The 18,531-nt window shown below is 34.6% G+C and overlaps 1 long non-coding RNA gene across 2 annotated transcripts in view; it reads left to right on the plus strand.

Annotated features, from left to right (window-relative positions):
* Window positions 1-18,531, plus strand: part of LOC118537505 (uncharacterized) — a 100,313-nt gene that overhangs the window by 65,076 nt on the left and 16,706 nt on the right. For both annotated transcript variants that reach the window (XR_013445321.1, XR_004918163.2), the window contains exon 2: window positions 15,628-15,742. This is a non-coding gene — a long non-coding RNA (uncharacterized LOC118537505). The remainder of the gene's footprint in view (window positions 1-15,627; window positions 15,743-18,531) is intronic.

Consider the following 18,531-nt stretch of genomic DNA (forward strand, 5'->3'; position numbering starts at 1 on the left):
AATATATGGACAGAAATCAGGTCAGTGATTGCCTGGCCTTGGCAATGATGGGGGGGGGGGTTGATATCAAACTGACATAAGGAACGTTTGGAATGATGAAAATGTTGCATATCTCAATCAAGGTGGTGGTTACACCACTGTGTAAATTCATCAAAACAAATTGTAGTACATACCAATAGTGAGTTTTGTTACATATAAATTAAACCTCAGGGGTGCCTGAGTGGCTCAGTTGGTTAAGTGTCCGACTCTTGGTTTTGGCTCAGGTCATGATCTCAGGGTCCTGGGATCAAGCCCCAACTCAGGCTCTGTGCTCAGTGGGGGGTCTGCTTGAGGATTCTCTCCCTTTGCCCCTCCTTTCTTTCTCTCCCCCTTTCTCTCTCAAATAAATAAATCTTTAAAAAAATAAATTATATCTCAGTAAACCTTGAAAATAATATATAGAGTCTCTTTAGATATGTAGAACCATAGAACAATCCTAAGGAAAGTTTGCAAGTATTAGGGAAAGAGTCTACAACAGAAATTGGACTCTTTGTACCAGCAATCTGCTTCTTATATAATTAGCTTGATTAAGGGATCCTCTCATTTTTGTCTTGGACATAAATGTTACATTTGCTTAAATTGGGATAATTGATTTCTATGTAAAGAAGTAGAAAATAATTTTATCTTCCTAAATTCAAGCATAGACAGCTCAAAGAAACACATTTTCATTTTCTTATTTACATTGGTTAAACTACAAAACTAACATATTTGTTAAAAATTAATTAAACAGGGGCATCTGGGTGGCTCAATCGGTTAAGTGTCTGCCTTTGGCTCAGGTCATGGTCTCAGGGTCCTGGGATCGAGCCCTGCATCGGGCTCCCTGCTCAGCGGTGAGTCTGCTTCTCCCTCTCCCTCTGCCCCTAATCCTGCTTTTGCTCTCTCTCCCTCAAAGAAAATAAATAAATAAATAATAAATAAACAAACAAACAAACAAACAAACAAAATAATGGAAATTAAAAATAAAATACTCCCCAGTATCCCTTCAAAATAATCCCTCTCCCATTACTCCTTCAAAGTATTCATTGTAGAGATAGGTAAACAGTAATTTTGGACATCTAACTCCAAGTCTGATCTTTACAGATACTAAGTTGCATGTGTCAGGTATCCTGCACAGTCAACTATATTAAATTTAACGTGTTCAGATGAAGCTGGTAAACTTGTTAAATATACCTACACCTGACAAACTTAGATGCATAAAGGTTGTGTGGCAGAAGTGAGAGTCCATCTCTCTGACCCCTCAGAGTTCATATGGACATTCAGGCTTTCCAGGTGCTAAAAGTGTCTTCCATGCTCATCTGCAATCCTTACATCCCTCAAATCAAGTAGATTATTGTCCCTGATATTTGAGCTTAATTTATTGCATGTAACCCACGAACCTGACACTACTTTTGTATTAACATAATAGCCTTCAGAGTTAACCACTATTAATGTTTTAGAATTCAAGATATCTAGGGGAAAAAAACTATTAAGGAATCTGAACTATTTGAATAGAACTGAGCTGAAGCTGAATTTTAATCTAGTATGTCTGGAAAAAAATAATTGCTGATCTGCATATTGAAATATTAACGAAAAACAAGTATTTTAGGTCTTTTAATATTAAAAAAAGTAATTTTTCTATATGTATAGAGATTTTGTTCATGCTAATGACAATTGTAATTAATTATCAAAACTTTCATTTATTTTAAACGGTTTGTTATTGACTACAATAACTTGCCAAAACAGTTATTATTTAAAGATAACTGATGGGTTTTTTACTCTGAAATATGAACTGTTTTTAATAGTTGTTTCATTCATTAGACATTTGGAAACTTCATATATCCATGTATTTAATGTACTTCTAAATTAGATATTTTATAATGCCTTTATCAAGAGAAATCCTTTTTGTTTGTGAGATTTAGCATCGACAGTTTTCCTTTAATTATAGATTGATTTTCTCCTCACTATCAGTAACATTTCAGCAATGCTGTAAAAGTAGTATTTCATCTTATGTCAGGTAAATTAATATATTCACTGCCAAATACATATATGGAGATACCCTATATTTCACTCAGCTTTCTGAAACCATGGCCCGAGTCTCTCATTATGCCAGCAAAAGCCCTCTAGGTCACATGCTATTCTGTAGCTTTACCTTAATTTCACAGTGTTCTTGGCTCTGGAAATGTTCAGATACTCTTTGCTTGCCTGAATCTATCACTAAGCCCAATCTGTTCCTAACACCCCACACAGCCATTTTCACTCTATTGTTCCCATACTATTTGTCATGAGAGATTATTTTAAAATTGCCAACTCTGAGAATTCCACACAAAGAGAGGGTACAAGTCTTTTCTACTAGAGTATTAAATTTATTTGGAGATCCTATAGTCTCAAATTTGGAACAGAGGACAGAGAAAGAGGCAGGTCCATGCCATTGGCATCTACCATTCTTGTGGCATTCCTTTCAAATCTCCTTTTTTAAGAGCAGTGGTAATGGTAGAGGATTGTGGGGTAGCTGCTTATGCTTGATCTTGTCTTCTTCTGCATATTTCATTTTATTTTATTTTACTTGAACTATATCTTTTGGGGGGAAAGTTTATTTTTTAAACATGAAGTTGTGAATTATACATTTTGGTCCAATAGTTACTAGGACCACTCCCCTCCCTGGGGCAATGCCAGACTCATATCTCATAAGCCAAAATAAGGAAATAACATGAAGTTAATATGGAAGTTGGGACGGAAATTAACAGAATTGGCATCTGTTAATAATTCACATATTATCCTAACATGTACTATTCTTTTCTTACACATTTTTGTGGAATTCGTTATTGAGACAGTTTTTATGAGCTTCCCACTTTGTGTTTTAGATCAAACATACTTTTTAGTGTACCCTTACTCATTACACATAATACTTTTACTAAGCCATGAAGCTAAAATTATAACATGTCATTGGTTATGAGAATGGTTCTTAAATATATAATGAGACTATAAATACATATTGAAATAACATTTTTATTATATTTTAGAAAAGGCTTAATCTAGTATTCTACAGTGTGAAGGATTTAAATCAGATACGTAAAATGGTATTGAACACTATCTGTTCCATAAATTGTTTGGTCATGATTTTTTTTTTTTAAGATTTTACTTATTTATTTGACAGAGAGAGACACAGCGAGAGAGGGAACACAAGCAGGGGGAGTGGGAGACAGAGAAGCAGGCTTCCCACTGAGCAGGGAGCCCAATGTGGGGCTCGATCCCAGGACCCTGAGATCATGACCTGAGCCGAAGGCAGACGCTTAATGACTGAGCCACCCAGGCACCCCGGTCATGATTTTTTTTTTAAGTCAAATATGTAAAAGTACTCCATGTTGTACCTGAGTGCATTCTACAGAAGACTATGTATCTCCCAGTAGGTTCATTGTAAGGATTGGCACTAAGAATTAGAGAAGAAGGTGAAACAGGCAAATCTCAGAAAAATAATACTTTCTTTGGTTAAATAATAATTAAATCACTAGGAATGAGATTAGCTAGCAGCATGAAAACTTCCCAGAAAAAGCTTGCCTAGATGGATTTAGAAATATTCAAGTTGCCTCCCTGGATGCTATTATTGAAGTAGTCAAATTAAAATGAACCAGTTCCCCCCCTTCCCCCCCAAAAAACAATTACTTTGTCAGATATGCTATTAAATAACACTTAAATTATGTAACATGATTTTGTGATGACAAATGCAGCAGGCTCCAAGCTATTGAAGCTGTGGGGAGAACTTATGATTTCTAGATCAGTAAGATTTCTTAGATAAAGCAAACTGAATCACTATTAACTACCCTACAGCTTAGAAAAAGAGGAAACAAAGAGGGTCTCAGAATAATACCATAAATGGCAAACAAATAAAACTGTAAAGCTATAAAATCACCACACTTTTCCCTAAGAAATCGGGTCAGGTGAGTAGGATCAGGCTAGATATTTTTAAATGTTTTGATTTATTTATTCTTTTAGAAATTCCTCCTTTCATAATCTCCTTACTCTATCATTTTACTTTCATATTGGACTTAGTAGGAAAGTAATGAGTCAGTAACTGGGAGTAAGGAAGAAAAGGAGAATTAGTAGTTTGGGTAACATCTTTCCACATTATTCCAGTGCTTTATTGACATGAAACAATTTTGTCATTTATTTGCTGTTTAGATTGCTCTGTGTTTCCAGCATATGGGAGATCTAATAAAATTTTTGGTTATACCAACTGGATCCATCAACCTTAAAAGAGTTGGACAGTGATTTTTTTTTAATCTGTTCACAGAGTACTTTTGCACTCATGTTACCTTAATATGAACTATAATAGATCATTAAATTACTTAAATAAAGCAATGTGCAGTCATTTACTTTCAGTGGCATTATTGTTGTTACTTAAGAGAGAATTCCTTTATAAGAATGTCTACACATTTAAAGATATCTGCAAGCAAGTGTATATTTGTGTGTGTGGATAATAGGTACAAACTGGTACAAGCAGAAAAATGGTTGGAAAGATAATTTCTCTTTCTTTTTACAGTGTTTATTTAAAATTCACTTTGTAGGCAAGGCACATTAGAGACTTTGATTTGAAGAGGTTTCCTTTTGAAGATGACAAGCTAGCTTTCACTAAAACATTAATCCTCTGGCTATTTATCAGAGACTAGAGACTGTAAGGACATTGCAGACTAGAAATATTATGCTCAGAGAATAAAGAAAATCCTAGTGCTTCTTGAACTCAAGGTTTTCATATTATACAAAATCATTTGGAAAGTATATATTTGGAATTAAAATGGAAGTGTGAAGTTTCATCATTTATGATAAACAGATTACAGAGAGCTATCATTTAGTGGCTTTCTTTTTAAATGTTTTTTAAAGCTCAAGAAACCGTACATGCACACACACAAGATTAGGTGCAAAGGACAGTTTTAATAGCTATGAAAAACGGAAAGATGAATTAAAAGGTTTTAGTCATATTAATTATTATTATTATTATTATTATTATTATTATTATTATTTATATCACTAAGTTAGTCCTGCAGGCAAAATAATGAGAAGAAGCAGAGTACACAGTAGAGGTACTCTTCCGGGAAGGCTATTCAGAGAATTTTGTGGATAGATTAGTGTACGGAAGTAGTCAGATAAGTTTCACAAATCTTGATTCCTCCCTAGCTATTTATGTGCCCAGAACTATGAGCGATTTCAGGAGAACACACAAAATGTAATATCAAGAAGTCAATATATTCATGAGGAAATATAAACATAGTCCCCATGAAACAGGTTTTCAGAGTTGTGGCTTTTAGACTTTTGAAAGTAGAGATCATCTAATTCAGCTGTATCATCTTTACCATGTTTACTAATGAGAATGCCGAAATCTAGAGTGGTTTTTATGCAAGATCATGCAGGATGTTTATGGTAGTGGCTGCTATGTTGTGGAAGAGCTACTGGCTTGAAAGTAAGGGAACTGAATGTTAATTTACTAAATTAACCTTGTTAAATAAAATAGCTCACCTTTCGCTTCATAGTTGTAAAATTGAGATGGTTGGACTAAAATGTAACAATTTAAAGGAACAGACAAAACATATAACAACATGTCTAAATCTTGAAAAAAAATTTCAAAACACACATACAGTCTGATACTATTTTATGCATTTAAACACAGAACACAATATTAAATACTGTTTATGGCTAGACATGTGAATGTAAAAGATAAAAATGGACTAGAGGAGTATATACCAAACTCAGACTAGTGGTTGCTTCTGAGACCAGGGTCAGAATATATGATTGGAGCATGTGGTCTAAAGAAAACTTTGCCTATACCTGGGATTTGTTTTTCCCAACTATAAAATGGGTATAATAATAGTATGTGCCCTATAAGGTTACTGTGAATATTAAATGAGCCAACATGGTAAAGTGTTTAGAACAGGTGATTGGGAATACAGTAAGATGTTATTGTTATTATCATTAATATTTTGTAATTGGGGCATCAGATTTATCTCTTGAGCTAATTATATTCCATATACATTCCACATAAATCCTGAATCTTCCTCTGTTCTTAGCAAGATAGCAAGCACCACGGGAGACAGGAACACATTTGCTTCCAAACAGTTCCAACACAACCAAAGTTCTGTATTTATTAAACTACTGAAGTATATATATTAAGATGAAAATGCCTATATATCACTGGTGATCTTTATAACATCATTTATTATTGACTATTCCAAAATAATATAAATTTTGCATACACAGAGAATATCACATAAATATACAAGCAAGTTTTGTTAAATTGCATGTCAATTTTTTATTATAAAATGTTTTTAGGGGTGCCTGGGTGGCTCAGTCAGTAAAGTGTCTGACTCTTGATCTCAGCACAGGTCTTGATTTCAAGGTCCTGATTTTAAGCCCTGTGTAGGGCTCCACCCTGGACATGGAACCTACTTAAAAAAAAAAAAAAATGTTTTCATATGTAATGGAATTACAATTATCTTCATATAACACAGTTGCTTATTTAATATGTTTGTGGCATTAATTCATTACCACAAAGTTCATTATACTTTCAAACGTATTATCTTTTAACTGTATGTTAAATAGCCAGGTATTTTTCAATAAAGTATGTATTATAATGTTACCTCAAAATAATATTCTCAGCTTGTATAATTTGTAATGAATACATGAATGACATTTATTTGAGATATTATTTTTAAGTTCACTATTTCCATCCTCTAATGTCTTAACTATATTTGCTCTGTTTTCTGTTTACAACAGTATTGATTAGAAGTAAGTGAAAATATATACTCTAAGTAAACCTGTTTCAATGTTGTAATAATTTAGAATTCTAGTCTATCAGTAAATATATGGAAATATTATTTGCATTTCCTAGTTATAATTTAGACATGTGTCTAATCAAATGAAATTTTCAGGTTAATTTTTAAGATTAAATTTAAATCTAATCAAGCAGTGGTACCTTGATTCCTCAACAAATGATATTATGGACTCCAGAGCAATTATTGCAATGTGGCACACAAATTAACAGCAGTTTAAATAATATATGCACCAATTCACATAGAGCAAAAGCAATAATTTTATTTTATAGCTCCAAGGAGTTGAATTTTAATGATCGCTAAACTTTTAAAAAAACTCTTAAATCTCTCACAATAAAAGATTAAGTATTTTTCCTGTTACTAATATTGAACAATATTAGAGATTTTCTGGTTTAGTCAACTTTATGTCATAGAGTAGTGGTTCTCAATCTTGTAGCTTTTTGTACAAATTTAGAAAATAAAAAAAAAATTACTTAACATAAAAATTTCCTATAATCTTTATTGCCATGATTCATCAAATTAAGACAGCATTGTGGGGGTGCCTGGCTGGCTCAATTGGTAGAGCATGTGACTCTTGATCTCACGGTTGTGAGTTTGAGCCCCATGTTGTGTGTAGAGATTACTTAAAAATAAAATCTTAAGGGGGCAACTGGGTGGCTCAGTCAGTTAAGTGTCTGCTTTTGGCTCTGGTCGTGATCCCGGGGTCCTGGGATTGAGCCCTGCATGGGGCTTCCTGCTCAGTGGGGAGCCTGCTTCTCCCTCTGCCCCTGCTGCTCCCTCTGCTTGTGCTCTCTTTCTCTCTGTCAAATAAATAAAATCTTGGAAAAAATAATAATAAAAATCAAATCAAATCAAATCAAATCAAATCTTAAGGGGCTCCTGGGTGGCTCAGTGGGTTAAGTGACTGCCTTCAACTCAGGTCATGATCCCAGGGTCCTGGGATCAAACCCAGTGTTGGGCTCCCTGCTCAGCAGGGGAGTCTGCTTCTTGCTCTGTCCCTCCCCCCACGCGTGTGCGCGCGCGCTTTCTTTCTCTCTCTCTCTCTCTCTCAAATAAAATCTTTAAAAAAATAAGATAAAATCTTAAAAAAATTAAGTCAACATTGTGGTCCCCAGAGTCAGATAATCATCCTTATATCCTTAATATTATCAGTGTCTTGGTACACTGAAGACATTAAACAAAAGCCTGTTACATAGGAATGAATGAAAAAAAAATGATGCTTTACATATATGTAGATTTGATCTGTATCTCTGAATTGTCCTTGCTTTAAGTGGAGAATTAAAGAAAGAGAAAATTCTTCTCTAAATTTAAAGGGAAGGCAAAAGAAATGGTGGAATTGGATGATCAGTTCCATCTTTGGTACAATTATACTCAACTTCTCCACATAAATCCTGAATTTTTCTCTGTACCTGGCAACATATGAAGGTCTATGGATGCTAGAAAAGAAATGGAAGATAATATTCTATGTTTCATGAGCTTGCTATTTTTAAAATAAATGATTATTTTTAAAAAATTAAAATGTCTATCCATCTATTTATATAGCAATAATTTGGATATTTAGTCTCTTAAATTTGGGCACATAAAACTATCCCTTTGAAATTATTTATTTTGTATTTTATGTAAATCCTATTAGAAATTTGTATGATCTCTTTATTTTTCAAAAATTATGGGTAATATGAACGCTATTTATTTCAGATATTCATATATGTAGGAAGTTTTAGTATTTATTTGCCTGTAGAATAAATCCTGAACTATTCAAATAATGCCAAAATTCACAAAAAATAACATCGTGAACTCCATGTCCTCTAAACCAGAAAATCATATTAAACAGTTTAGACCAGTTGCACAGGACTCATTTAAGCAACAAAAAAATTTTATATATATTTTATATATGTTATAGACCAACAAAAAAACATATTTCTCCGAACTCCTACCTACTCCCAGATGCAGTGAAATATTGCTCTTATCACAAAAAGATATTTCTAAGTTTATAAGAAATTAAAGCTCATTGTGTCTTTAGAAAGAATAAAAATTGTCTAGGAAAAAAATAACTATATAATCTCGAGTACCTGAATAGGAACCTCCTTTTTGAGAAAACTCCTGTCCTTTTGATTCCTAGACAAATGAAGATTGCTGCAGATGGTTTTTCAGAACTGCAAGGATTAAGGCTGTGAGCCGAAACTACATACATTTTGCATCATTTTGGCAATAAAACAAATAATAGATATGGATTTAGAGGAAAAAAAAAAAAACCTTAACATACTTGCATATCAATTTTGAATGCCATGTTTGCCATAGATTCATGGGGGTTGGCCAGTGATTCCCCAAAGAGAATGGAGACTGTATCATGTCTATAAATGGGCAGAGTATGTGGTTACTTTCATGGCTTAATTTGGGGAATATCAGAAAACTAACTTACTAAATATACAGCTGTCATCACACCTGGACTTTGTAACCTGAAATCCCTACCATTGGTCTATCACTTTGTTTTTTTGGGTTTTTCCGCTCTCCCCCATGGTCTATCACTTTGAATTGTAATGACACAAAGCAGAATCATTGTTCCAGAAGGTCCTATAAGAAACTATTATATACTGTCTGGACAGGGGACTGAAATATTCAATTTAACCTGACTTTATGTTAAAATAAAGAAGACCATTTATATATATAATATATATATATATATATAATATATACATATATCTTATATATATATATTTTATATATATATATAGGAGTTAGGTAAAGAAATTCTAACTCATTTTCCTTTCTACAGTATTACTTTGAGATGCCGGTATATATGGTCAATATACAGAAATCAATTGTATTTTTATATGCTACCAACAAACAGTTGAAAATGCTATTTTAAAATGATGTTTGCAATATCATAAAAACTATATACTACATTTATTGCACTTGTTGATATTTCTAAGCTGAAAAATATTGCTAAGAGAAATGAAAGAAAATCTAAATAAAAGGACAGGGGCACCTGGCTGGCTCAGTCAGAAGAGCATGTGACTCTTCATCTCAGGTCATGAGTTCAAGCCCCATGTTGCTCATAGAGCTTACTTATAAAAAAAAAAAAAGTAATAAATGGAAAAGTATATCATGTTTATGGACTGGAACAAAAGGGAGGAAGAGAATACAAAGAGGGATGGGACAGATTTAAGCTCAATCATACTGATAATCACATTACATATCAATGGCCCAAACAAATCAATTAAAGGCAAAGATTATTTGATTGGATAAATGGTAAGACCTAAGGGTCAGAAATCTGAGAACAGCATTACTGAGAGGTTCTGGCTCATGGTCTTTTGTGGGCTTGCAGTCAAATCGTCCTCAGTGCCTGAAAGGCTTCATGTGGGCTGGGGATCCACTTGTTGGCAGGACGATTCAGTTCCTCACTACGTGGACCTTTTCACAATGCTGACTGAGAGTCCTTGTGATAAAGCAAATAGCTTTCCCAGAATGAGTTATTTAAAAGAGAGAGCAAGGAGGAAACTGCAGTACCTTTTATGACCTTGTTTTTGAAGTCTTACACTACTGTGTCTGCTTTATTCAATTTGTTAAAAGTGAATCCCTGAGTCTAACCTGCACTAAAGGGGAAGAGAATTAGACTTCAACTGTTGGAGGAAGGAATATCAAATAATTTATGGCCATATTTTAAAGCCACTACATCCAACTATATACTATCTACAAGAAACTAAATATAAAACCACATCTAGGTTAAAAAGAAAAAGAAAAATATATACCATGCTAGCACAAATAAAAACAGCTGGAGTAGCTGTATTAAAAACAGACAAGGTAGCATTTAAGGCAAGAAATATCAGAAATGAAGGCAGTTGTTTCATAATGATAAAGAAGTTAATTTGTCAAGAGGCCATAATAATTCTGTTAAGAGAACTACTACAATCCTAATAAACTTGATAAGAGAACTTCAAAATACATGAAGCAAACAATAAAGCTAAAAGGAGAAATAGATAAATCCACATTTGTAGTTAGAGATTTCAATACCTCCTCTCTCAAGAAATGATAGGACAATTAACAGAAGGCAACTTGAAAAAAAACTATAAAGCACCCAGACCTAATTGACATTTATAGAAAACTTCACCTAACAGTAGTTCTTTTCAAGCATACATGGAAAAAATACCAAGATACACATTATTCTGGGACAAAAACAAAACAAAACAAACAAAAAACAGTATGTCTCCATAGATTTAAAAGAAATAAAATGCGGGGCGCCTGGGTGGCTCAGTTGGTTAAGCATCTGACTTTTGATTTCAGCTCAGGCCAAGATCTCAGGGTCCTGGGATTGAGCCCCAGGTCAGGGTTCAGCACTGGACATGGAGTCCACTTAAGATTCTCTCTCGCCTTCTCCCTCTGCCCCCCACACCCCCACGTACACACTCTCTCTCTCTAAAAAAAAAAAGCAATCAAATGCATATGGATTGGAAAAGAAATAAAACTCTCTTTAATTGGAGATTGTATGGTCATATATATAGAAAATCCAAGGAAATCTTCTGCAATGTTAATATATGAAAATAGATTTTTTTTTGTACAGTTATATATGTCCTATGGCTACAACAACAAAACAAAACAAAACTAGTAATTGCAAGAACTAGCAATTGAGCTAGCAAAGCCATAGGACACTATATAACTGTACAAAAAAAAATCTATTTTCATATATTAACATTGAACAACTTGAAAGTAAAATGGTAAGTAAAATATTACCATCAAAAATATGAAATAATTAGGGATAAATTGAATGATAGGTGTGCAAGATCTACATGGTGAAAAATCACAGAATACTGCTGAGAGATTGAAGGACTAAATAAATGGAGAGATATACTGTATTCACATATTGGGCAAAGATTGAAATCTGAGTAAATGAAGTTAATTATACCTCAAAAAAGTTGATTTTTTGTTGAAATATAATTCATATACTTTACACATTACCCTTTTGGGGTGCAAATCAGTGGGTTTTACTATATTAAGCAATGTTGTGAAACCATCATGATTTTCTAATTCAAGAATATTTTCATCGCCCTAAAATGAAATCACAGCCTATTAGCAGTCACTCCCATTCTCCCCTCCCTCTAACCCCTGGCATCAAATAATTAACTTTCTGTCTCTAGAGATTTGCCTCTTCTGGACATTTCATATACATGGAATCATGCCAGCTTTTGTGTCTGGCTACTTTTACTTAGCATAATATTTTCAATATTCATCTATGTTTTAGCATATGTAAGTATTTTATTCCCTTCATAGTGAAATAATATTCTATTTTTTGTTTATTCATTCATCAGCTGATGGACATTTGAGTTGTTTCCACTCTTTGGCTATTATAGCTATTATGAACATTTGTGTATAGGTTTTGTTATGAACATATGTTGTCACTTCTTGTGTGTACATACCTAGGAATGGAATTCCTGGGGCACATGGTAACTATGTTTAACTTTTAAGGGACTGTCACAGTTTCCACAATGGCTCTACCATTCTACAGTCCCAGCAGCAATGTAAGAGGATGCCAATTTCTCTACATTCTCATTGAAACTTAATATGGTCTTCTTTTTTTTATTACTGCTCTTCTAGCAGGTGTGGAGTAGTATCTCATGGTTTTGCTTTGCATTTCCCTAATGATTAATGATATCGAGCATTATTTTATGTGCTAACTGGCCAATGGTGTATCTTCATAGGAGAAATGACTTCAAATTCTTTGGCCATTTTTTAACTAACTGACTAAAGTCTAACCCTGTACTTTTATATGCAAGTAGAAAGTTTTTGGTTACTAACACAGTCTATTTCATTGTTATAGGTCTGTTAGTAATTTGTCAATTTCATCTAAGTTATCTCACTTTTTGCCTTACAATTATTCTTAGCATTTCCTTATAATTGATTTTAATTCTATAAATTCTGTAGTAATGTTCCCTCTTACAGTTCTAATTTTGGTACTTTGAGTCTTGTTTTCTTGTGCTGTCCAGCTAACAGTTTGTCAATCTTTTTAACTTTTCAAAGAACACAATTTTAGTTTTGTTAATTTTCTCTACTGCTTTTGGATTTTCTATCATTTATTTCTGCTCCTTATGTTCGATTTTGGTTTAGTTTGCTTATGCTTTCTTGTTTCTTTAGTTGGAAAGTTAGAATATTAATCTCTTTTTTTAATATAGGCATTTATAGACATACATTTCCCTCTAAATACTGCTGTAGCTTCATCCCATAAATTTTGATTTGTTTTATATTTGTTTTACTTATCTCAAAGTATTTTTTAAAGACTTTTTATTATTTATTTGAGAGAGAAAGAGGGAGAGAGAAAGAAAGGCATGGCGAGGAGAGGCAGAGGGAGAGGGAGAGAACCAATCTCAAATCTGATGTTGTGCCCCTCCAGTGAATTTTTCATTGAACTTACTGTACTTTTCAATGCCAGAATCTTCCTGGTTCTTTTATTTATACTTTTTATCTCTTTATTCTCTATTTGGTTGGACGTTATACTCATACTGCCCTGTAGTTTTTAAAACATGGTTCTTTTAACTTATATGAACATATTTAAAATAGCTGATTTAAAATAGCTGATCCCTGGGCTTCCTCAGGGACAGTTTCTATTGTGATTTTTCCCCCTTTGTTTGAGCCATACTTTATAGATTCTTTGCATGGCCTATAACTTTTTGTTTAAAACTGAACATTGTAAATAAGACCATATGGCAACTCTGGATATCAGATTTTCCCACCCTTCCCCCACACCTCAACTTAAGCTGATTGTGGATGCTTGCTGTTTTGTTTTTGTTGTTTATTTAATGAGTTATATAAACTAATTCTGTATTCTGTAAAGTTTGTATTCTTTGTCATTTATAGCTGTAGAGTCTCTCTTAAGTCAGCTTAGTGTTCAGCTAATGACTGGACAAAAATTTCCTGAAATCGTTGGAAAACATACATCTCTCTGTATTTGCAGTTCTTTGTGCATGTTGGAGGCACATCTTTAACTTCACCTAGTCAGCTGACATCTTTGTCTTAGCCTTCATTTCCTGCATGTGAGAGCCTTAAGAGTAGCCAGAGGTAAGAGCATAGGGCCTTCTTGGCTCTTTCTTTTTTGAGCATATGCATAACCCTGGGTATGTACACAACCATATTTATATGTGACCTGACAGGGTCCCAGGGATATATCAGAGCTTTTCAAAGCCTCTATGGATATCTCATTCATTTGAAGCTTTTTAGTTAGCCTAATTTCTGCTTCAACTGTTATCCACCGTCTGAAGCAGCTGCAAATTTAAATAACTGCCTCTATTTGCTTTCAGTAACACCCCAAATGAAAATACTTTTCCTTTCATACCTCTTTCAGAATTCCTTTATTCCTTTGTGAAACATTCATGATTTTCACCTATTCCTTTTTATGATACTTCATTGCCTGAGAGAACCTTGGGAAGAGAAACCCTTTATGGGTCTGATCTGTCCTCCATGAAGCACCAGACTTAGACCTCTTTTGACAACTTCACTCCTCTCCATATCCTCAACCTAAAACAGTTAGTTCCAGAAATAACCATGTGGCAAGAAATTATTGGTTTTCCCCAAATTTTATCCCACTTCATTTCCTGCAACTCCTGTTCCATTTCTTACGCCCCAATCAAGGATGGATTTTCTTAGAAAAATTTAAATTTAAAAAATAATTTATATGCTCTTCCTCAGGGGTATTTAATTCTTGTAAGATTAAATTTGGAAGGAGGCAAATCAGAGTTCCAAAGAAACTCACAAAAGGTTTTCTATTTGTTGTTGCCAAAATTGATATATAGTCTCTCTCTGACAAGAAAACATTTTCAGAATCCTCAAGTTCAAGTCAGTTCTAGTGTCCAGTACACTTACCTTCTCTGGATTCAGTTCCTTGCCATCGTTAAGTAATTCCAGTAATAGCACAAGTTCTCTCTTTAGAACTATAAAAATGGCTTTGGTTTGGTTTGATTGTATCTTCATCTTTCAAATCATCTTTGGAAATAAGGCACATTAAACAACACATACAACAAACACTGCATAATATCCCTCTTTTTAAAGCAGATATGATTCAAGTGACTACCACATATAAAAATGCCTGTCTAGGTACTAGAAACAGTAGTTTTTGAGAAATAAATTTTATGGTTTAGATTTTAAAATATACATGGAGATTTCAGAAATGGGAAAATCAAAAAGAGCTGGAGCTGTTTGGAAAAACAAATGAATGAGGGAGGGAAGGAAATGAAGTGAGCATTAAAGAATGAGTAGTATTTAAGAAAACAGAGGGAATTCAGAAGAGCAGTCATGCCCCAGAGTCAGATCATGAAGTCAGTCAAATAAATCCTGAACTATCAAGCCTGACAGACCCAATGTTTCTTTCTAAGGTAAATGTTGAGAATGCAGAACTGCTGCTTCAGGCTGTTCATAAGGCTTTGTGGAATGGTATTCTATCATCCCTCTAAAATGGATGGGAAGTTGTGTAACATAAAAGTCTTTTCTTGATCAAAAAGGAAAAAAAAAATCCCTTCCTATTCTCTTAAATTTATTCTTTTGTCCACAGCTGGCTAGATGAGTTTTTCCAGGTATTTTATAAATACTTCTTTCATTCCTTCCCCCCACTTCCCTAAGTAATCTAGAAAATATTTCACTAACCAGAGTGTTTTGTAAAAAATAAGATTGTTACCAAGTCCAAAAAGAGTTTAAAAAAAGGAAAAATTGGTGCTGCTTTGGCCCATAAGGCGGTAGTAAATGTAACACAAGCAGAAACATGAAAAGATTTGCAGAGACTCATTCTTACTCTTGCTTCTCCCTTTACCAGGAGAATATGCCCATTGTAATCCGTTGGAAGATAAGAGATGTGAAGCTGAGCTGACTTTCCCCAATCAATCCAGCGGAGACCATCTTCGATGAGCAGATAACCAGTCAAACCCCAGGTATGTGAGTGAGCCCTGTCAAGATTAGCAGAGTCAACTGGCAGATACTTTAAAGAGCAAACTACTGCACAGAGGCAATGAGCAGTAACAGCCAAGCCATGTCTAGATCAACAGAAGCCATAAGACCTGCCAGACGTAAATGTTTATTGCCGCATACCTCTGAGCTGTGGGTGGTACATCAGGCAACACTACTGGGTCAATAGACAACTAACCACAGATGAACTGTTAACTAATCTTATGACCAAAGATACAACCTTTTCACATCCACAAAAGGTAATACTCTTTAGTAACTTCCTTGGGGTAGCTTGATTAAGCCAAAATTAGACTTTTCTGCCCGCCCAAAACTGCTATACCCCTGAGACCTGGTTCTCTTGCCTGTCCAAAGTTTTCAAGATTCCTCTGAAATTAGCAGGTAGCCAAGAGACACTACAAAGTCCCTTGGGCATGAACTAATTACTCCTGGATTGCTGAGGTTTTGTTTGTTTGCTTTTTGTGTTGTTCTGTTGTTGTCTTTATTTTCTTTTTTTCAAAAAGAAATGAAAGGAGGAAGTAAAATTATAGTCATATCCCTACCAAATTTGAGAAAGTAATAGAGAAAAAGTAGACCTCACCATTTTAAATACTGAATAAAATGTGCATTTTCTTAAGCCTGGCATAATTCAGTCATTCATGATAATTGCCTAGCTCTTAAAGACTCTGAACATTTTTATTATATACCTGGGAACTATCATGGAATGTCCACCATGTGCATTTGCATAGAAAGTGACTCACATTTGCTTGACAAGTGAAGCCATAGGATAATTGCCTAGAGCTTTCTACTTCTTACAGCCTTGAAATCAGATGCTCTATATGTCTGTACAGGTACAAGTTATGCTCAGTTTTACAAATTAGTGAGGACAAAGCCTCTACGAAGAGTCAGGTGGTAGAGAAGGCATAGAATTCCCTACCATCAGGTAGAAGTATTCTAAATGTTCTCTTCGTCCTAATAAAACTCTATGAAGCCTTTTCTGTTTCTCCTTTCCCTCTTCTAAATCCACTCTCCATGTCTCTCTCTACAACCAGAGGCCATTCTGTCCTAACCGCGTTTATATATCCAGTGCCTTTAGGTGTTCAGCTGATAGGGTAGCCCCGGTAGGAAATCATAAAGAAGATAGGGAAATGAAGATTCTTATCCACCACACCTTCCCTGCAAGATTTGGGTTGCCAAAGATCAATCACTTTTCTCTCAAGACAGAAGGCCTTATTCTACCTTTTTCTGATCCCAGGCTCTGGTAACACACCCCTTACCCACATCCCTTAGGACATTGGAGTAAACTCCTGGTTACTGCACCATCCCTTGTTTCCTTTACCCCAGACCTTTACCTCACGCCTTTGCAAGTTATTGTAAATAAAGCATTCTAGAATTAATAATTGTCCTTTATTGAATTTGCCCTCTGTTTTCTGTTGGGAACACTAACTGGTGAACTCTTTAATCACAGTCCTCAAAATTTTCCTTTTTATTAAACAACGAACTTTTTTCGGGAGCTATAAATGTGTGGCTGAGCTCATGGGTAAATTAGAACTGCCTGGCTATTGGTAGGACAGTTTGATACCTGTGAGCAATGGTAGAGAAAACAAACTTTGTGGCACAATATAACATGGTATCAAGCTTATAATGGAGAAAATGCAAGGCTGAACTCTCTTCAGACTGTATAATCTTGTTGGTAACCTAAGCCTCAACTTCTTCATTTTGAAATAAGCCATTTGACTACTTGTTCTGTTCATCTTCAGCAGGATTCTTGAGAAAATCAAATGAAACAGCAAGTAAAGATACATAGAGAACTATAAAATTGTAAACAATTTTTGTTAAATGTTGGGAATAATCTATTTTTATGTGATTTTTGGCCCAATTAAACTAAAACGTATAAGACTTACAAACTTGTACTTGTTTGAGTCCCCTTACATGTGTATAGTTTTTTTTTCCTATTAAAAATTAGGATGAATTTCGAGGTGTATTAGTGTTATCTCACTTAAAGGAGAAATCCAATAAAGTACAAAATTTCTTAACTAATTTAACTAAACACGTCTAATTTCTGCAACATCATATTTTGCTGAATCCAGGTCACTCCCATGAGTAAATATAGAAGTCACCTAGATACTATTTAGGGCTGCTCACTGATTGTTTCATGGTACTAAACGTCTAGAAGGCATTTTGATTCTCTCTCTCTCCCTCCCTCCCTCCTTTCCTTCCTTCTTTCCTCCCTTTCTCTCTCTGGGTTACTCATGGAAACAGCACACATCCCGGAGCAGTACCTGTGGTCTATATGTTATCGTCCACTACCAATGAAACTTTAATAAGCAAGTCACCCCTACTGTCCCTGTTTGGGGTAGTGGCTGAGTCAGTGAATCTTATCATGTCTGAAGAAACACCACCCATCAGGGGTCGCATTTACATGCTCTATTGAAAAAAAACTTTAGCAGAACACGTTCTAATAGTTCAGATCCTGCTGTGAAACATATGTGAAGAGACATTAACCACCTATATGTGTTAGGAATGTAAGAAACATGGAAAAACTGTGCAGTTTTTACAAACTGGCAAAATAATTGAAACTTAATGAGGAGGTTCTCTGGGCAGAAAAATGACCTCTTGTTGCAGTGTCACTGAGTTCCCACTTTCTATCAGGTGGCTGGAAAAATGAATGAGTAAGAACATAAAATGCAACCTCAATCCCACTGAGCCCATTTTTTGCTGTGTTGATCACCTTCTTTTTGCCACTTAAGTATTCAAAACAGTTTTTTTTGCTTGGCTG

Source organism: Halichoerus grypus, chromosome 2, assembly GCF_964656455.1.
Source record: "Halichoerus grypus chromosome 2, mHalGry1.hap1.1, whole genome shotgun sequence".
NCBI classification, from domain to species: domain Eukaryota; kingdom Metazoa; phylum Chordata; class Mammalia; order Carnivora; family Phocidae; genus Halichoerus; species Halichoerus grypus.